This window comes from Cupressus sempervirens, chromosome 3 (assembly GCF_028749045.1).
Source record: "Cupressus sempervirens isolate cs-2001-9-10 chromosome 3, ASM2874904v1, whole genome shotgun sequence".
NCBI lineage: Eukaryota > Viridiplantae > Streptophyta > Pinopsida > Cupressales > Cupressaceae > Cupressus > Cupressus sempervirens.
Genome location: NC_143120.1, coordinates 600,271,458 through 600,294,334, shown reverse-complemented (window position 1 = coordinate 600,294,334; position 22,877 = coordinate 600,271,458). Strand labels below are relative to the sequence as shown.

Here is a 22,877-nt window from a genome sequence, read left to right as displayed (position 1 = left end):
TGTTTGTTCATATACGACATATGATATGATATGTTTGTTCATGTTGTTCATGTATGACATTAAATTAGATATGTTCGTGTATGACATTAAATTAGATATGTGCATGTATGAAATTAAATTCAATACCTAATCTATTCAAAACTTTGATAGAATATTGATTAACAATAAACTTTATCATTGTTTAAGCATAAGTTAATCATTTGCAATATGTCATTGTCATATGATTTATGATCTTGTTCATGTTTAAAGCTTTCCTTCTCTATCATTTGTTTATCAAGTTTAATTCAATACCTAATTAGTTTGAATTTTTGATACAATATTGATTGGCAATAGACTTTATCAGGCAATATTCATGGACCTCTTGGAAATTGGTCACCTAAATGAGAACCTTGATATTTATTAGGAACTCCATTAAAGAAATTAGTAGTTTGAAATTACTCTATCCAACAAAATAGTGGTCTACAAATATTAGAGAGATAGACTTAATATTTACCAAGTGGCCATCCAATGCCAAGTGTTGTGGATGTATCTCCATTCAAAGTTCAATAACATGCTAAATAATAGACATTTTAGGAGTAAGAATAAGTTATCTAACCTTATTAACATTCTTTTGTATGAGTTCCAAGTAAGGTATCAAGAGTGCTTGAAATTCAAGACTTTGTCTTCTCATCTTGTCCATGTCTTTACTTAAATCAACCTAGATTAACTAAGGTACCTCAGTTAACTTAGAAACACTATTCTTTAAATCCTCATCAATATTTTTCAACTTTCTTTAAAATATATTGTGTCAAATGCAGTACATCACATAACTATTGGAGTAGGTGGATTATCTCCTTAAGAATATTTTCTAGCTCGGTTGTAATACCACCAAGTTCAACTTGTTGAGCAGTAATGGACTCATTTAGTTTCTCCCTAATCTTCTTCTCTATTATTTTCTCTTCTAATTGTATCAAATTTTCATTAAAATCAACATCAGGTGCATTTACCTATTTTACAAGTAAACTTAATTGATCAATCATTGGAGGTTTGTCATTGGCTGGTGCATCTAGAACAATTTGTAATAAGATGTCCTTTACATCTTATAATACTTGTTTGTACTTCACTTCCTATCTTTCTCTTTTGCATCTTTCCCCTTCACAATTCTCCATAATTTATTATAGCATCAGAATCCAATTTTGTATGATCATAGATTGAAAGTATGATAGCTTCATCTAATATTACCTGATCTCTTCTACTCTTTTTAATCTTTTTCTTGTCTTGTAATGTGATTGATCTTGTACTTGGTGATATAATTGGTTGCACTAAAGCCATCTCCTCCTTAGATTTCTTATTTTTCTCATCAATTAAAGGTTTGTCTTACTTTACCCACTTTTTGTTGTGCAAATATTAGGCTATTTAGCTAGTGTCCATATAACAACATTTGAAACAACAATTTTTTTTAGTTTTGGTTATGCGTATACAACAATGTTCATTATTATTTAAGGGAATAGTGATAGTTAGTAATCCATGTAACCCCAATAATGTTTCCTTTTATTCATTACGGTCCTATAATAGTTGATGATTTCTATAAGGATTTAACTAATTTTGACTTGGTTGTGCATAAGGTACCTATTAGTAAGTCATATTTTGCGAATAAGGACTCTAAGAAGAATTTTGATCCTTTGCAAAGCTATTCTCCACATCAAACTCCCATGCCTGATTCAATTCAAGTGTCTACTTGTAAGAGACAACAAAGAAAACCTAATGCTTAAAAGATTAAGGAGAAAACTGACCTTGGTATTCAAGCTACTCTGGATAAAAATTTGATAGATAGCAAAAGGAAAAGGAGTGCAAAAGGTACTCCTTAGAAGAATGAGGGACCTTTCATGAAATGACAAACAAAAGATATGCTCTCTAATCCAACTTGATGCGGATGGTGCTGATGGAATTTTGCTTAAAAAAACCAAATTGTCTCAATAATCATATTCTTCTATAATTGCAAAGTTGACTAAGTGGAACTCATTTCATGTTCATGTTGCAAGTGCTTCGGGTGGTTCATGTATTCTTTGGAACCATAAATCTTGCACTGTTATATATTCAGTCTTTTCCTAACTAGTGGCAAGTAGTTGTTACTAATTTTGGTATGTCATTCATAGTTAGGATTCTTCATAGGATATCGTCTAAGCGATGTGCCTGTTACAACCACCGCACCGACATGGTACTCTAAACCTTGACCATCTATAACCGAGTGATCCAATTTTTTTTTGGCTTCAACACAATGACACAAATAATAATTTGTCCCTTCTTCATTGTCTTCAGGTGTAATAATAGCAAAAACATGACCTGTAGTGACAAATGTACAATATGCGGTCATTAATTCAGAAAATACTCGGGCAAAAGTTATAAAGTTACATATTGAAATTACAAAGATATATATATATATATATACATACATATATATACATATATATATATATATACAGATACATATATATATATATATATATACATACATATATATATATACATATATATATATATACATACATATATATATATACATACATATATATATATATACATACATATATATATATATATACATACATACATATATATATATATACATACATATATATATATACATACACATATATATATATACATACATATATATATATATACATACATATATATATATACATACATATATATATATATATATATATATATATATATATATATATATATATATATATATATATATATATATATTACTAGGTTGCACTAGATCTGACAAGTGGTCAAAGTCAATAGATGAATCCATCTCTACCATTTCCAATGCTTGTGGGGGACGATAGGTGTCAATTAGGTCCAACACCCGTATATCCCATTTGTCCACCCATTTAGTTGACTCAAAGTCATCCCAAGTTTCCTCTGCACATGATGGACAATAGCATGTCATTTTTTGTGTGTGGATACTCCATGAACCTGCATCAGAGCTTCTAAAAGAGTGTAACTCACTAGATCCTGTTAGTGCGCAATAATCCTGATATAGTGCAATGTTAGTATTATCTATCAACCAAAAAAATATACAAATTGTAGACTCACCTTCCTTACCTAGACCCATTGTAGTGTTACACCATTGGACGATGGATTTTGCATCTATCAATATTGCTCCATCTTTGTACTTTATTTCTTGACGAGCCAAGGCTCTTTTAATGCATACGCCTACACCATCATACTCTCCCTTACCATGACCAGCCTCTGTGAAATTTCACATATATTGAATTCTACACAACCTGTGCATCTTGCTCAACCAATAGAACATTTGTGCATTCTTGAATTGAGATGCACAATTGTTTGACCAAATAATGTGTTGACGATATGATATGCCCCTGTTAGCCAAATCTCCATAAAATAGTTGAAAACAACCATGTATGAACTCCATAGAATGTGATCGATCATCACTGATGTAAAAATGGTACTCCCTCGAAATCTTCCTATCATCCTCTGTACTTGTAGGTGAATGCATGAATGTTATGTGAACAAATATGGAAACCTGTTGAGATGTATAATACTTTGCTTGCACCTCATTTTGTAGTTGTAGTGTGTAGTTCTCTACAAAATCTACAACCCAAACAATGGTATCCAATGGAAACGTATCCTTGCACAACTTGAATTGCAAATCCAACCATTGAGCTCTATGGGTATGCCTTGCATACTTGTAAATAATCTTTTCACGAAAAATCTTCATGAACTCATACACTGGAATCTTTTCAATGACTAGATCACATCTTTTACCATATTTCCCATGTTTTAGAGCATATGTCACTGTCTTGAATTTTTCGTAATCTACTATTTCATTTCCAATTGCATGCGTACTATCCATATGTTGACAAGTTGATAAAAGTTGCAAAGAACCACAAAATAAGCACGTACCATCCAAGTATGATGTCTTGTAAAAATTTTGGCTATCCCCTATTTCACATAAAATGTTGGATATGAATTCCCTTGAAGATCTTGGTGGCTCTTTTATGTCACAATCCTGCAAAACAAACTGAGAATGCAAAACTACGCATATATGCCTAAAAAATCAAAATGGTTGGAAAATTCAATATGTATCCTACAAGAGCAAGTTGTGTGTGTGTGATTTATCTTCACATAAAAAGGTTTACCCATCTCAAAAAATCTTTGACTTATTCAAATTTGAGGATACATACCAATAAATTTTGCAAAAAATTGTGTCTAAGTTGAGTCCAAAAAATGTTTCACATGTGGCTCACAATTTCGGCTACCAATCCTCCTTCTTACAACATCTCTTTGATTAGGAGAAACACGTGTATTATTTTTCCAAAAATCTTCGATCAATGACTTCAAGGCTTCACTAATTTCTTTATCCTTTCGCAGTAGTCTACTGCTAAATCTCCATAACTCATTTTTTGTTGGATCTTCTAATCTCTCACGCCTTAGCATGGCTCTCCTTAGGGTACCTCTACCAATTTTTAATGTTTTGCTCGTCTTTCTCATGAGTCAAGCTTTTTTCATTTGGCTACTTACTATTGTTGATGTGAGTACTCGTCTTGTGATATTACTATCTTTGGTGCGTGATTCAAAACCCACTTTGTCATAAGCACTCATTAGATTCTTTACAATATTTCTTTCATTTGAATCGTCCATCATTCTTAGCCCAAGAATCTTCATGATAGGCCTAAATTTCAAATTTCTCATCATTTCAACAAATAATTGGCATTGACCTGTAATAATTAATTTTTCAAAAAATAATCTCCAGATACTATTAACTTTTCTTTGACAAGTACGCTTGCTAATCTTGTCAAGCATTGACTTCAAAATGTTAGTATCAATATCAATCAAATATTTTGGTCTTCTAAAATGAATTCTAGAAGGTGTTCTAATCTCTTCAATTCTCTCAACATTTTGAACATCAATATAAGGTTGAGTGTATTGCATACCTTGAACCGAAGATGATGTGCCTTGGCAATAAGATGTAAAAGATGGAATATTACCTACTTGATGTGTTGATGTTGTGCTTTCAACATGACATGATGGAGTGTGTATATCGTCGTATCTACAAATCAATGTCTCTTCTACATGAGATGATGATATGCCTTCAACATTGGAAGATGGTACTCCAACATTGGAAGATGGTGTAGCAGACAATATGACTCCAACATTGGAGGATGGTGTAGCTTCACAATTCAATTGTCTTCTTGAGCGTAACAATCTCATTCGTTCTCTTTGTCTTTCTAATTCTTCCTTTTTTGTTTCTTTGTATTGGTGGTTCTTGATCCTCTTCAAAAGTCAATTCTTCATTATTGCTTTGTAATTTTTTTTGTTCATGTAGTAATTTCATTTTATCTCTTGTAATTGCCAAATCGCTCTCCCTATCTTCATTTGTTTTAATCTTTGGTTTCTTCCTTGGCATGATGATGATTTCTACATCTCAAATTATTCAAACATCCGAATTACTTAAAATTTGTAAATTACAAATTATTCAATTACATATAAAAATTATAATTATTTGAATGAATACACAATATATATCAAACGACTTGTCAAATTTCTAACCATTTCGAAATAACATTTCATTCAAACATACAATTTTCAATGAATTCATTATATATTAAATAATGTGTCAAATTATAATCAAATTTGTATCTATATATTGACAAACAATATTTAAAATGGATTGCACTAACCTTTTCTATACAAGGAATATTCAAAAAGTCTTCAAATCACGTATCCAATGATTGAATTTGGTGTTTGCTAACTTCCAAAAGTGTTGAAATAGTGTTTGCTATGTTGAAACCCGTGATTTTTGTCAGAATAACAGAGTGCATAACAGACCAAAAGCAAGAAATGGATGAAATGGGCCCCAAGGTTGGCTTTTTTACCATTTTTAGGTGATTTGAGATAGTGCGTACGCACTATAAAGCACGTACACACTATGTGTGAAATCACATCACTCCCTATCCTCCCTACACCCCATCCTCCCTACTATGTATCCTTCCTACTCTCTCTCCCATCCCCTCCCTCTCTCTCTTCCTACTCTCTCTCCCCTCTCCCATCCTTTACTCTCTCTCACTCTCCCTCTCCCACCACCTACTCTCTCCACCTCTCTCACCCTCTCTCCTCTCCCATCCCCAACTCTTTAGATCTCTCACACACACTCTTATCCCTCCTATCTCTCTCCCTCTCCCTCTCCTACTGCCTACTCTCTCTCTCCTCTCCCATCCCCTACTTTGTCTCTCTTACACACATTCCCATTCCCCCTATCTCTCCCCCTCTCCTACTACCTACTATCTCTCTCTCTCTCAAGTTCTCTCTCTCCCATCTTGTGCGAGCTCTCTCTACCACCACCTACTCACTCTCACACTCTCTCCCATTCCCTACTCTGTCTCTCTTACACACACACTCCTATTCCCCCTCTCTCTCTCCCTCTCCTACTCCCTCTCCCACCACCTACTTTCTCTCCCCCATCCCCTGCTCTCTCTCTCCTCTCCCATCCCCTACTCTCTCACACTCACACTCTCTTCCATCCCCTACTTTGTCTCTTTCACACACACACACTCCCATCCCCCCTCTCTCTCTCCCTCTCCCACCGCCTACTTTCTCTCCCCCATCCCCTACTCTCTCACACTCACACTCTCTTCCATCCCCTACTCTATCTCTCTCACACACACACTCCCATCCCCCTCCTCTCCCATCCCCTACTCTCTCACACTCACACTCTCTTCCATCCCCTACTCTATCTCTCTCTCAGACACTCACATCCCCCCCCTCTCTCTCCCTCTCCCACCACCTACTTTCTCTCCCCCATCCCCTGCTCTCTCTCTCCTCTCCCATCCCGTACTCTCTCACACTCACACTCTCTCCCATACCCTACTCTATCTCTCTCTCTCACACACTCCCATCCCCCCTCTCTCTTTCCCTCTCCCACCGCCTACTTTCTCTCCCCCATTGTTGTACTCTCTCTCTGCCACCCCCTACTCTCACACTCTCTACCATCCCCTACTCTCTCTCTTTCAGAGATAAAGACACTCTTATCCCCCCACTCTTCTTCTCTCCCATCCGCTACTCTCTACATTTGTCACACACACTCCCATCCCCCCTATCTCTCTCCCTCTCCCTCTCCCACTCCCTCTCCTACCGCCTACTATCTCTCTCTCTCTCAAGTTCTCTTTCTTCCTCTCTACTCCCTCTCTCTCTCTCTCTCTCTCATCCCTTACTATCACTCTCTCTCTCCCATTCCCTACTCTCTCTCACACTCTCCCATCCTGTAATCTCACTCTCTCTCTCTCTCTCTCTCATCATGTATGAGCTCTCTTTGCCACCACCTACTCTCTCTCACACTCTCACACTCTCTCCTATCCCTTACTCTATCTCTCTTACATGCACACTCCCATCCTCCCTCTCTCTCTCCTCTCCCATTCCCTACTCTCTAGATTTGTCACACATGCCCATCCCCCCTCTCTCTCCCTCTCCCACTCCCTCTTGCACCGCCTACTATTTCTCTCTCTCTCCCTCTCTACTTTCTCTCTCCCATCCCCTACTCTCACTCTCTCTCTTCCATCCCCTACTCTCTCTCACACTCTCTCCTATCCCCTATCTCTCTCTCTCTCTCTCTCTCTCTCTCTCTCTCTCTCTCTCTCTCTCTCTCTCTCTCTCTCTCTCTCTTGCCCCCATCCCATACAAGCTCTCTTTGCCACCTCCTACTTTCTCTCAAACTCTCACACTCTCTCCCATCCCTTACTCTATATCTCTTATAAATAAATACACATTCCCATTCCTCTCTCTCTCTCTCTCTCTCTCTCTCGCAGTCCCTGTCCCACTACCTACTCTCTCCCATCCCCTACTCTATATCTCTTACATGCTTCCATTCCACCTCTCTATCCCTCCCACTCCCTCTCCCACCGCCTTCTCTCTCTCTCTCTCTCTCTCTCTCTCTCTCTCTCTCTCTCCCTTCTCTCATTCTCTACTCTCTCTCTCTCTCTCTTTCACACACACACACACACCCATCCCCCCTCTCTCCTCTTCCATCCCCTACTTTTTCTCTCACTCGCTCTCCCTCTCCCACTTCCTTCTCTCTCTCTCTCTCTCTCTCTCTCTCTCTCTCTCTCTCTCTCTCTCTCTCTTACATTTTCACACTCTGTCCTATCCCCTACTCTCTCTCTCTTTCTCTCTTACACACATTTATATCCCCCCTTTCTCTCCCTCTCCCACTCCCTCTCCCATCACCTACTCTCTCTTCCATCCCCTACTCTCTCTCGAGCTACTTTGTCTTCCCCCTTTCCCATTCCATACTCTCTCTCTTTCAACACATGCACTCCCATCCTCCTCTCTCTCACTCTTCCTCTCCCACTCTGTCTCCCATTGCCTACTCTCTCTCTCCCCCATCCCCTACTCTTAATCTCTCTCTCCCAACCTGTACTCTCTCTCACACTTCCTCTCTCTTGCATCTTGTACTCTCTCTGCCACCCCTACTCTCTCTCCCATCCTATACTCTCTTTGCCACCCCTACTCTTTCTCACTTTCTCTCTCCCCTCTCCCATCCCCTACTTTCTCTCTATCTCTCTCACACACACACATGGCCATTCCCTTATCCCCCCCCCCCCAACCTAGTTCTCTTATGCAATTTAGGTCTTAATAGTGCGTGCGCACTATAGCATGTGCACGCTATAGGGTGCATGCGCTATTGAAAACTTATTTAAACCCAAGCCTAAGGCTTGGTTTTGCCTTGGAGATCCAACCCAAAGGTTTGGAGTTTATGAACAGGTATGAGACGTGTTTTCCAACAAACATACCAAAAATGATTATTTTTTCTTATGTGCTCCCCTTCAAGATTCCTCGTGGTTGGGTATCGATAAGATCAGGTTACATAGCATTATAGGTCTTTGTGTTAGCTATCTAACCATATAATTTATTTTTAATTTGAACTATTTCAAACCTTTCATCTATAATTTCTTTTGAATGTATGTTCATTTTTTGTCAAAAACCACCATGTACTAATTGGGCTATAGATTTTAGCTCATTCATTGAATTTTGCAACAACTTAGGTTTTTAGAAACTAGACTCCATTCTACACACTTTGAAAAAAAAAAGTTTTGATTTTAGATTAGTTTTCAATTATTTCTAGGGGGAGCACACAAATATTTCACGTTTTTGGGATGTGTCTAGTTAAAAAATTCATTAAAAAAAAAAACACATTATAAAATTACCCGAAAAATTTGGGATAAACTAAATAGTGTTAAGTAACTTTTGAACAGAGCAATTAAAGAATTTCAAAAGAAAAGTTAAAATTTTAGGGGGGCCACACTTTGTACTGTGTTATGTTTTTTTGGAATAAACAGTACCACTTTTTGTGGCCCCCTTTTTTGAGGACCTAAAACAAAACCATTTTGAAAAAAAGTTAGTAGTTTAGAAACTAGATTCAAAGGACTACGAATTTTGTTTTTTTCATATCTTAAAATTTTGAGCGTAACTATCTTCAAATTCTTGTTGAAGTTCAAAATTTGTAGATTTTAGGAAAAAGGTGTCCACTTATACCCCACTTTTGGCACCACAACTTTGTGCACTTACCCAAGGAGGATAATAGGAAATAAAGATCTAAATCCAAAGGGTGATGCACCAGAAAAAGTATCTTTAAGATCTAATAGATAACCAGCACATCATAAAATAGTAATAGCAAAAACTCCTTTGCACGACTTAATAATCAGGATCCTTGCATCAATAACTAATAAGAAGGCTAAAATAACAATTTCTAAAAGGAGAATAACTTACTCACAATCCAAAACTGCCCTATAACACAACTTTCATTCTACAAAAGACTGAAACAATCCTGTAGAAGGCATCAACATGACACACAAACACAGAAAAAGAGAAGACACAAGCTAAAATTCCTATCCAAAAGTGCTGCTAATCCGTATATCTCTCTGAATAATGGGTTACAAAATGTCTCTGTTCATATCAAGAAGTCTGAAAAACTTTCAAAACAAAAAGCCAGGTAGAGAAAAGAAGAACCTCCTACAAAATTAGCCTTCAACTCATACTTATGCACTCTCCATCCAACTACATTTTCAAATCCATAAATGTTGGGTCGGATTCAGCCCTTAAGGCCAAACTTGAGCCTTTGAAAAGACTTCAAAATGTGATCAAAGAGCCTAAAAGTCCTGCCTCCTCAAATATCATCATAACTGCCCTTCATTAATGTAATCATATCTCCTGGTAGACTCCCAAAAGTCTCCAAAAAGCAATAACTCTCTACCCTTCAAGTCTTACCAACACATGACTCATGCTACTTTGCAAAAGATATCCCAAGATCCTTCTAATTATTTTTAAAAATAAAATAAATATCTTATTCTTATCATTAATATTAAATATTTAGTGATTTAATTATCTAGTCAATATTGATTAATAACAATTAGATAAATAAATCATAAATTATTTAATATTTAAATTAATAATATTTAATGTAACATTTATAATTTATATTGTAATAAGTATTAATTGTGTTAATAATGTTATTGACTAATACATTAAATCACTTAACATTATTAATCTAGTTAATATTTATTGAATTATAAGTTATAAATTTTATAATAAATATTAAAAATAAAATAAAAATAAAATATTTATTTTACCTAAAAAGAAATTAGAGAAGACACTTGGGGCTACTTTGACAAAATCTTAGCAAAGCTATATAAAAAAAACAAGAAGGCTCACGCATAAAAAGACCACCCCTTGGAAAATGATAAGAAAAACAAATCCCCACAAATACGATGAGAATTAGAAAATCAAAGGCATCATATGAATGCCCTAAAATACATAATTTTCTTCATTCCATATTTTGCAACATGCGAGAGAGGAGCTCTCACCACCATGGAGGAAAAATGAGGGTTTTAGAAGAAACCAGAACCCCTATGTGCGTCTCTTCCCCCCTTGTATCTACACCTTTGTTGGGTACGTCCTTATGCATTCGATTTGTTGGGTCTTCTAATCATGGCTGCTGTTACCGAATCTGGAAGGTACGTTGCCCCTATACATTTCAATTTTGAAATGTTGATATACAGGTTTTGCCTTTTTTTGTGGAAGTCATGAGACATTATATGAAACCGCCATGCTCGCTGTTGGAAAGAGTTTTAACTTCAGCATTTCTAGCTTACATGGGTTTACATATTAAAACTCGAACATGGGTTTTGCTGTAGATAATAGCATTTCACTTCTTCTTCTTTGCTAAACCTCTATACTATTGTATGAATACACTCCAGTTACAGAACTAGTAAGTTGTTTTGCCACCATGAGAATTTTTGAGTACTTTGCTTGAATTCACCATGGGTTTTTTGTTAGATCTTATTTGCTGGAACCATTGCATTGAGAAGCGTCTCATAGGTTTACTATGAGAGCTATGTTCAAAACCCATATAGGGTTTCACTGGTTCATGCCCATATAACTATGCAATTTGACTTGATACATTTGATGTCTTTGAAGTTTGAGACAACAACTTGCATATATGAACAACAAGTATATGTGGGTGTTGGCTTTTGTTGATACTTGTTTTGTTGAAGCTGGAACTTGTGTTTTGGGCTTTCACTATTAAGATTATTTGTCCAAATAATCCTTCATCTGCTGAAGCTTTATCATTCATTGGCATTTTTTATGTTGAGGGTTTTATTCACTGTTTGATTTTATGGCATTAAAGGCTACAACTGATGCTTGTTACACAACTCAGAAATTTTGTTCCAATTGTTGTTTGACAAAATGTAGAAGAACTAAAATTGAAATCTTCACAAGTTTCTTAAACTAATTTGGTAGAGGCCATCACATCATTGGTAGGATCCTTGAGCAATTGAAGCATGATACCTGTTGCTATATACCTTTGATATAAATGAAACTTGTGAGTCACCTGCACAAGAAAATCTCACAAAAACCATTGAGTGCTGAGTTTCACAAGAAAGTTGATCTCCATCCCTTTTATAACTAATCTTTTGTATATACCAAGTCATACAATTAGGATCAACATGTTTTAACTGCTCAGATGTGCCTGCAACAATTATATTAGTTTTCATGGGTTTATAAGAGATTGACCGCATTTTGCAATCTTTATATTATTTATTACTTTCTGTAGTTATGAAAGGGTGATTCCACAATAATGGGTTCCACTTTTTGACCAATTTTGACACTGAAATCAATTTTTTTGAAACAAACCTTAGATTCGAGTGACTATATCTCTAAAACTATGAATAATTTCAAGATGATGTAAACTAGTGATTTCTAGTGCTCTGTTCCTACTTTCTAATCATATATTTTATTTTATTTTTTAAAAATATTTAAGTCAATTTTTTCTTCTCCTCCAAAAAGTGGTACATATTAAAATTCAATATTTTTAAAGAGTGACAGTCCATTTGACACACATAAATTTTTTTTCTAGAAAAGATAATGAGGTAATTCTTTCGGCGTTGGATTTGTAACATTAATATCTAGAGGATGCATTTGGTTTGATTCAATTTGGTTGAATATTGTATAGTTTATGAAGTTTTGAAGTGACACCAATCGTAATTCAGACATACGTTCCTTTTGATACAGATAACTTGAACTCAATTTATCATAAATATTTTTTTTTTTTGAATAGAAAGTTATCTCAATTACCCTTTTCGTAGATATTTTTCAAAAAAAATTTGACCTAATTTACTAATTTTCTCGAAGTGTCAAAGTCAGTTGATGTTCAATCGGTAATGAACCTATAATGAGTTAAACTCATATTTGAAAGTCTTAATGAATATAATATGTATTACAATTATAGTCATTGGAAAGCTTGCTTCGAGTAGCACAAATTGGTATTATTTATTTTGCAGTAGGAGATCATTAATTTTTAATTTTTGGCATCAAAAGAGCCCTTTTTTTTTTTTTTCAAAAAAGAGGGTGAAAATTTTCTAAAATCACATGTTCGCACGAACACTGTGTTCGCGTGAACATATTAAAGGTGTTCACACGAACATATGTTTGTGCAAAGATATTAAAGGTGTTCGCACGAACATATGCTCACGCGAACATGTGGGGCTAAGTTTACCATGCAAACAAATAGTAAAATGGAGAAAATGGTGTACATATTAAACATGCCCTATATATATCAAATGTGTTCATGTGAACATATATTATAATTGTGTTCGCACGAACATAACTTGAATGTTTGCGCGAACATATGGTAAATCTGATATGTAGATTTTGCCATTTTTTTAAATTTCCTTTGTCCCACAAAAGTGGAACCCATTATTGTGGGTTCACTCGAAACATATGTTAGAAGCTTTTGTTAGATTGCACATGCCATTTTATTCCCGTGTAACCTCCTTGTGTACTTGATGTCACCACCATACAAATTTTTTGAAAGTGTGTTGGTGCTGTTTGAAGCAGTAGCTTTTTGACAATACCATTGATACTGTAGCCAATAAGAAGCCATATCTCCTGCAAAATACTGAATGTCCTTTAAAAGATGAGTTATTTCATGCTGATATTTTAGTATCTCTTTGTGTATTTCATTGTTATGGCACCAATATCAAAGCGAGTTATCCTCTTGTTTCCTTTTACAGTTTAAGTATAGACTGATGTAAATCTTTATAGACCTAAATAGAAATTTTTTTATTTTTATTTTTTATTGCAAATCTTTAGAGTATCCTGTTGCCTTCAAAGTATGAGATGAAAATTTAAAAACCACTCTTTCTTGTCCCAATTTATGCTGTAGTAGTTCATCCTACATCTGCATTTTGAGATTTTGTCAACATATTTTCCAGTAGCATGTTTTACATTTGCAATGAAAGTTCTTAGTATAGCTTGAAGTATAGCTTGAAATATTTTTCCTGGGCTATTTGTCATGCTTTCTTGCAGTAGTACACATGTTTGCAATCTGCGATGGCAATCATTATTTATTTGCTATAATCCCGTAGCATAATATTCTGTGGGGTTCGAGCATGAGCTCGTGACACTCATAAATTATCTTTCTGTGATCTGCATCCATTCTTGATTATAATGAAAGGTTTCATACCAGAGTTAACATGTCCCTTTAACATTATATTTTCTGCTTTTTGTATTAAAGCACTTGGAATTCATTCTTTTGTTTTTACATGTATTCAGAATAGGAAATATATAGCATGTGTGGGTACATAGTTGGTAATGGCCGATCATTGCTTAGATCTTTAAAAGATCTAACACCACTTTTTCTCATGCAAGGTAAAGAAGACTCAGAGCCATCAGATCGAGGGTTGGACAAGGAGCGACAACAAGGAACAACTAACTAGTCAAAGGCTAAAAGGCAATGATTGGTTACCTCTGACTCTACCTCCCTGTGCTATGTTTTTCTTATTTTCAATATGTATAGAAGCAGTAGTCAGACTCACGGCTTGTGTAAGGTTTTTCATTTCCAACACTTTATATTCATTTCATTCTATGTAAATATCAGTTGTATTTCAAGGAATGAAAAATACAAGGAAATTTATATCTTTTATGGTACATAATGAATAACACCTATGCATTTTTTATTACTTGTCCTCATACTAAAATTTTACAAGTGTGCAAAATTTTTAGTGACAGAGTCATAAAAAGGTTGGGCTATTTTCTTAAGGTACATATTTTCCTAAATCATTAGACATTGCATCACATGCATTGAGGACATGTTGGCATATATATGTAACAATTTACAAGTTTAGAGAAAGATACTTCAATTACATCAACACTTGACATCAAATCCAAAATTTATTTTGTACTTATCATCTATCTTTCCAAACCCTAGCTAAGCAATCTTCACATTATATCTAAGCATCATTCTTTTTCCATTCCACTAATGATAGGTACATCAAATAGAAAGGGAGAAATAACTATTTCATTGAAAAGTACTAACTATACACATCAATCAAATAAATGAATTTAAAATATTTGAATAACAAACTAAATAAATATTTGAACTATACGTAATTAGAATAAGAGTTAAAATGACATATACTACTCACTATTTCAACCATAGAAGTTAACAACATTATGAAAAATAGGTTTTAATGATTACAAAGGGAGGTGGCCCTTAATCTATAGGGGACAGGTCGCTCTATATCCAAGTTGTGTCAAATGTACTAATGTTTGGTTTGAGTGTCAAGTTCTATGTTTCCTTATATATTTCTTCGTGTCTCTTTTCTACTTTCAGTTGAAGGTAAAGTGGATTTTGAAGGGACTCAAAACCATGTTTACAAAATGCTACTTAACAAACAAACATAGCTAACCAATAACTAGAAAAGATCAAGCAACAACTAAAAGTAAACAACTAGAAAAACCTATTACATCTTCTTAAGTATCTCATTAGTGTCCAACTCCTACTAATAGAAGCTCATGTCGATATCAATGAAAACTTGCAAATATCACTTTTCTTCTTTAAAAGACTTCAAGTTGCTACATGTTTGCAAACTAGGCCTCTTCTTAATTAAGAGACTAACCTATTTACCCTTACTCTTCTTCACATCAACATTCTTGTCACCAAAACTAGAAGATCCTTTTTTGTTTATATTTGCAATTATCACTTCAGTGGTCTTCTATCTATGTAGATGTTAATATTTATCTATTCCAATGATTATTGTGATGTTGTAGATTGAACTAATAGTATCTATAGAGATTAGTATGTGAATTATGTTTCAAGATGAGATCGATATTACTAAGGTGTTGTATGAAGCTTTAGACTGAACATTATAATGTGATACTTCTAAGCTTTAAATATGTATGAGCTATGTGTTTTAATTGATAAATGAAATAGTGAATTATTATGCCTTAATAATATAAAAGTACTGTGTTACGATACTATAGTTCTAGGTTGAGATGAGTTCACTGATTGTGTGGGAATGTGATCTAATCATAATGTTGCATGTGTTCTCTAGGATACATCTGCATACCCAGGTTGTAGAAAATTAATGGAATTAGATGATTATGATGATGGAAATGAAGTGCAGTTTTATAGCTTAGGTGTTTTAATGGAAACTAATATCAGATGATATGTTCATATTTTGATGCCTTGTGATTCGAGACTTGATACATTATTTGATTGTTTAAACATTGATTTATACTATTGATGTTATGTAGTATTTTACCTTATGACGATGTTATTTATGATACATTGATGATCATGTTTATATACATTAAGCTATTTTATTGTGGTAATATTAAATTGATTAGATTCAAAATGATTTGATGAATCATGTTTAAAAAGTTTAAGATTGAAATCAATGGATTATATCATGACGTTTGAATTACACAAGTGTTTTATATGAATATTGCTCAGAAAAGATAAGTTCATTGAAGTGACATTATGGATGTTAAATGGTTAATTCAATTAGGCAATTTTAATTTGATGTGTGTGTGTGTGATTTTTCATCGGATTAATGATATTCTAGTTGAGTGTGTAGGAAAACTAGCCATAGTACTAATTAGAGAACCAAGATCCAAACCTATGTGCAGATCATAAGCTAAGGTTGAATCTAATGAAGAGATTTGAACTTCATTGTTATGTAATTTAATTCATAATCATAATGTGAATATATGATTAGGCCAATTCATTCTATAATTAGTGACATGTCACTTGTATTATGTAATGTGATTTGACAGTGTCACTTGACACTTGTAATGTATATGTGTAAATGACATGTCAACTAGTGCTTGACAATGAGAGCCTTATCCTTAAACTGAACTTAATTAGGAGCCTTAGATAATCACATTTGTTTAGAGGTATCATGAGAAGTCTTGCAAAATCAATAATTGAATTCAAAGTTTTAGGTCACTTTTACAGGTGGAAAAGTGGTCCTAACAGCTTAATTTAGTGGAATTTAAGTGGTCATGTGGCAAGGGTATGAGTTAGGGACCTAGTTATCACCACTAGAAGGCTCAGGCAACTTTAAAGACCCTCCAAACAACTCATTGGAGTAGTCCTATGTCCTTACCCTTACCCATACTCTTGTCTAAATTGGCATTAATGACAGGAGACACACGTGATGGCCAAGAACTTAGGGACTGTTGGTTCCCAAAATTACAAATTGGAAATTCAAGAGCTTGCCACTCCTTTGATAGGATTCTACAATTAGTTCTGGCCAACGAATGAGAATCACCTTGATTCCCTTGTTCTTTAGGCTCCACTACACCTAGGCAGGTAGACCTCCTCCTCAAACCTGATCACTTGGTTCAGAGCTTTTCTAAAATGAATTTAAGCTTTGTGAGTTCTTTGGTTGGCAAAGTCATCAAACTCAATCAAAATAAAACTCAATGTTGAGTGTTTGAACTGAATGAATTGTATAAGGTTTTTTTTTTAAATTTAATAATAGATTTGAGGTTCTAAGAAGGAAGTTATAGATTTTTTGACTTCAAATATAAATCCAATAAACCAGTGATTTAACTTATTTGGGCAACAGAGTCCACTACAATGAAGATTATAACGTACAACTTTATATTGTTCTACGCACATAAACTATAAACAGTTTAATAATCAAGATGCAACAAATTAAATGTGTGTGTGTGTGTGTGTGTGTGTGTGTGTGTGTGTGTGCAATTCTAAACTACTCTAGATTGTGCTTTAACTTCTAAGGTTGGGGAGACAGATTGGACACAAATTTAGAAACAATAAAATATTTCACAATCTCTATGATGATCAAGTTTAAAATGTCATAGATGACCACATCCACTTATTAGACATAAATTGTCTATGGAATTTTATAAACAAAATTATAAAGGATGAATCAACTACAATTTAAATCTTCATACCTTTACTAACTAGCAGTCACGTGCTTTTGTACATGTAATGAGTGCGCCAATAGGAGATGAGATTTAAGAGAAAAATGTAGAAAGAACATTAAATAATGTAAATATAAGTTTTTTTAAAACAAAAATAAAAAAATAAAAAAGTTAAAAATTAAAACATAGATATAAAATTTACAATATTTAGGAAATTTGAATATTGTTTTAAAAACATGTTCAATAATTTCAATATTTTACAATTAAATTTAATTTATCAAATATGAAAAAAAAATCATTTAAAAAAAAACCATAAAAAATTTTATTACAAAAAATTAATAAGAGAAATAATATGAAAAATAGCGACATCTCTAACAAATATTCTATTAACTAAATAAATTATAGAAACTTAAAAAATAATATTTAAAGGAAAAACTAAACTAATATAATAAAATAATTTAAAGTAATTTAAAAACTAAAACCTAAATCAATTTAAAAAAACCATAAGTTTAATAAATAGAGATCACAACATAATTGGAGATCACAAGTAATTATTTTTTAAATAAATAAGAAAAGAAAAACAATAGTTAAAAGTGGATATATAAATTATAATCTTATGTAAATAAATTAGATTATTAATAATTTTTAATTTAAATAACATAATATTTACTAAAATCTTTTAAATAGATTAATAAATATTATTTATTTAAATTAAATTTATCAAATATGAAAAAAAAAAAATCATTTTAAAAAATCATAAAAAATTCTATTATGAAAAATTAATAAGAGAAATACAAAAAAAAATGTCTAATACTAAATAAATTATAGAAATGAAAAATTAAACTAATATAAAAAATAAATTAAAATAATTAAAATACTAAAATCTAAATCAATTTTAAAAATCAAAAGGTAATTGAATAGATCACAACATGAGCTAATGTGAAGATCACAACTCATAAATAGAAAAAAAAAAACAATAGTTAAAAGTGGAGATAGCAACTAATGAATACCAAAACAAGAGTTTAAAATGGAAGGAGGTAAAAAATGGCCACTAAGTAATTAACAGACTTGTAGGATTTTCAATTTTCTGACCAAACTCTTGCAATTTTTGGTCTTAATTTTGACAAAAATAAACAATTTTTTTTTTATCAAATAAAATATATGAATTTATATTATAAAATCATATTTAAAAACTCCTTATCCCTCCATACAAATGAATATATGAATATTTACTCGTTTTCAAATGTGTCCTTTTGCTCAACACTTGGACTTTATTTATATATCAACATTTAAAAAGAATGTGACCTTTAAAATTAAAAAAGTTATACTCCCTCAAATATTAACTACATATTTTCAATTGAATTGCAACAATAACAATTATAATCCCACCCATTGGTAATATAATTTTGATTATATGTTTGCAGTGTTTAATTGTCTTTAGACTTAGTTGCAAAAGCGTAAATATTTGTTTGCCTCAACTAATCTTTTGTAAATATTTTATCAAATTCCTCGACTGGTAAGCGATAGTTTTTAGTTGAGTTTCTCCAATATAAATTTGTGCCAAATGTTGTCATCTCTCAAAGCAAGCATCGAGTTGATTGTCATTAACATGGATGAGAGATAGCAAATAGATTCAGGCTCCAATGGATCACCGTGTTACCAAAATTGCTCCTGACACCGTAGGAAGATTTACAGATACATTTGATGGGTGCAATCTTATTGAATAAGCGGCTATGTACCCTCTTCCTTCATACATTTTCACTATTCTTTTGATTTTTATTTGTGACAAAATCTGCACATATAGCCATCTGTTCGTTAGTTGTGGTAACTGTGCTAAACATTTTGGTTGCCCTTTATATTGCAATTTCAAAATAGCGAAGTCCCTATCATTAATTGGTGTACGTATAAAACTCTTGAGAAATCAAAAACTGACAAAAAAGCAGTGACACATATGAGTACAGATTAAATATTCTATGATTCGCAGGTGTGTGTAAATCAAGAGCCATGTAGTTTAGCTTAGGGTCTGTTTGGTTGTAAGCATAGGAATAGAAAATTAGAATGCGTATGTGGAATAGGAATGGAAAATTAGAATAGGAATGGAAAAGAGTAATCCCATTCTTGTTTGGTTCATCTAATATTTGACTGGGAATATGTTACTCTCCTGTTTGGTTGAGAGAAATTGGAATATGTTCATCAGAATCATCATCTGTGCAATTCTCAACAAAGCCGTAATCTTAATCTTCCTGCTCTAAATAATCTTCTTCATCGTCTTCATCCATTGCAAAACTTTCGCTATCATACACTTCAGAGCCATCATTTGCATCGTGCATATTGTCCTCAGAATCCATCTCTTAATCCTAACAAGAAAATTTAACGAGGCTTATTTCCCCTTGTTCCTAACGAACAAATTTCGCAGAATGAAAACGCTAACAAACAAATTTGTTGTTTTTCTTCTCACATATTCTCCGATCGTCACACAAAACTATACCAATGTGAAGCCAAAAATCCTCAGAAAGCAACTCGAAATCAAAAAGTTACAGTATGTACAGCACCAATCTAATAGGCGTAAGAAAAAATGATTAGTCTTTATCAATTTGAGACTTATATGAGATGGCCATGAGGATTTTGAGGCCGATCGACAACAACTTTTTGTTTTTTTTAATCCTCTGACCAGGGTTTGAAGAGCAAAATTTTACAGCCTAATAAAATCTCGTCAAAATGCCTTTATGTCCTCATGCGCTCACCCACAGACCCGAAAATTTCATAAAATTGGCATAGTAGGATTGAGAATAGGAATGGCCTATTCTAATAACAGGTGTTTTTTTGGCATAGACTTATGCTCATTTTAGGGGTCAAATTGGAATACGAAACCCTATTCTCTATTCCAATTTGGTCAACCAAACAGAGAAAACCAAACATATTCTGGAATGTCTATTCCTATTCCAGCAACCAAACGGGCCTGACCCACACTCATAAGCTGTTCCCTCGGTCAACTTTGCTTTCTCACACTCTGTCTCACTTTGAGCAACATCTTCAATAGGGGAGAGGACCCAGTAGTTGTGCACCCTAACTTCCGACCTCTCAAAAATTATCATAACGATGATAAAATTTGCTATTTAAAAATAAAAAAAATTCTTCCCCTAGTTAACAACTTATAACTAAGGTTTGGACAATTCTCATATTTCTAATGTCCTACCTATCATAATCAATTACAACCCCCCATCTTTAGTTTATCACGCCCCAATAGTTGAACATTATAACATGTTAAATTTTAATGTATGTGATTTATATGAACAGACAATATTTATTAATTACACAAATGACGTTATATAGTAAATATCTAAAAACTTATTGAGTAACCATTAAAATCAAAACATGGAACACATTTTGCCCTAACCCTAAATCTGTTTCTAATTGATAAGCAAACATTTGTCGCTTCCTGTGCCATAACAATGCATTGTTGCATCTGTTCTTGCCGCCACTAGTCTACTAGTGGTCTTCTGAAACCCATCTGGAGCGCTGGTGTTGTTTATATGGAGAAACAGGGGAGTTGAGGGAAGGAGGAGGAAAGTGAAGAAGAAGGGAGGGCCCTGTGATTGTGCGAGCGGGTCCTGCGGAGCTGGCAACAAGGAAGAGGGCGTTGGGAGCGTGATATTGGAGCAGCGCATATCATATGACTGGTTCAAGCTCCATCTCCCAAGCAGTTGAATGTCATGTAAATTTCTGTAGCTGTTGAAGTATTTTACAAATTTTCCACATTGTGGGTGTTTGGGTTGCCGTTGTATTCTCTATTTGGCTTCTCAAGGCAACTTCTTCTGTGCCTCAAGATGTTGATAGAGAGGCTCACTGGAAGCATTTTGATGCATTAGTCAATACAATGTCTTTTGGTTTTGTAGCCACTGCCATCCTGGTTTCAATGTTTCTGGTCATGGCAATATTTTAAGGTTTTTTAAGACCAAGACCCTCTTTTTCATCAGTTGAAAGCACCGATGACAGAGCTTTACTTCGAGCCTAGATGCAGTTACTTCGAGCCCAGATGCATCCCCAATTCCCTTTGTGAAAATAGAATTTGAAAAACGTGGAAAGCAATAAGCACTGAAATTAGCACAAAGTAGCGAAAAATTCAACCCTTTGGAAAATTATTATGCCAGAAAGTAGCAGAAAAGTTATGTCGTAGATGCAACAATGAAGTAAATTCCACTTCATTTTGCGATCCTGATTTGATATGAAATGACGAAATGTTTTTTCCTGAAAAAAGAGAACCCAATTCATAATTGATATTCCTCGTGAGCTGATTCATCAAAGTAACCAGATGCCTCTAAATTTAACAGAGACGATTAATCAATACCAATGAGATCTTACCTCGATTCACTGCAAGGAATAACCATTTGGGCCTCAATGCACAAGAATATGACACGAAATAAACTTTAGAAAGTAAATGTTGCTTTAGGGGAGTCGTTCCTCTGCTGTAGTTCATCCTTCTCCGCCAAATGGATCTGCAATCACAAAATAAAAATATCGATTAAGGCATCACCGAATACATAACGATTAAGTGATGGAAATTACTGGCACGCCAAAAAAACTATCATCAACAATCATAGATGTATAATATCCTGCCACCATTTTGTATATTCCCACCAAACTGTTTCGTACGAGAAGAGAAACAAAATAGGGATGGAAGTAAAGTCAAACTACATACAGTGATGAGAATAAGCACAAACCAAAAGCAGAACAAAAAGAATAAAACTCAAAACCCTGATAACAATGTATCTGTGCTTACAAATCGAAATAAACACAGATTAAAAAGAGGAAAAAAGCCTAAGCTTAAAACCCTACTAAAAATTAAAGACATGGCCAATTCCAAATAACCAAACTGGGAGGCATTTTGTAAAGCTAAGCAAAGCACTGGACTTAAAAACTGCTTCATACGAGCCATTGCAAAGAGATATTCTTATGCTCGCTATCAAAGCCAAAATACCCTACCAAAGCCTTAAAAAACGAAATACCTCAGATTTTTAGATGCACAATTAGTACATGATTTTTAGATCTGCAATGTGTTCCACAAGAGAAGCAGCTAAAGAAAATTTTAAGTCAGACTGAATCATCTTTAATTGCTCATCCTTGTCCTTCTT

At 33.9% G+C, this 22,877-nt stretch overlaps 1 long non-coding RNA gene across 1 annotated transcript; it reads left to right on the top strand.

The window, feature by feature from the left end:
- The first annotated feature begins 10,703 nt into the window (after nucleotides 1-10,703).
- On the top strand, nucleotides 10,704-14,531 carry LOC149568098 (uncharacterized). The gene is made up of 2 exons (XR_016362488.1): nucleotides 10,704-11,024; nucleotides 14,221-14,531. It is a non-coding gene; the product is annotated as an uncharacterized LOC149568098 (long non-coding RNA).
- The last annotated feature ends 8,346 nt before the right edge of the window (nucleotides 14,532-22,877 follow it).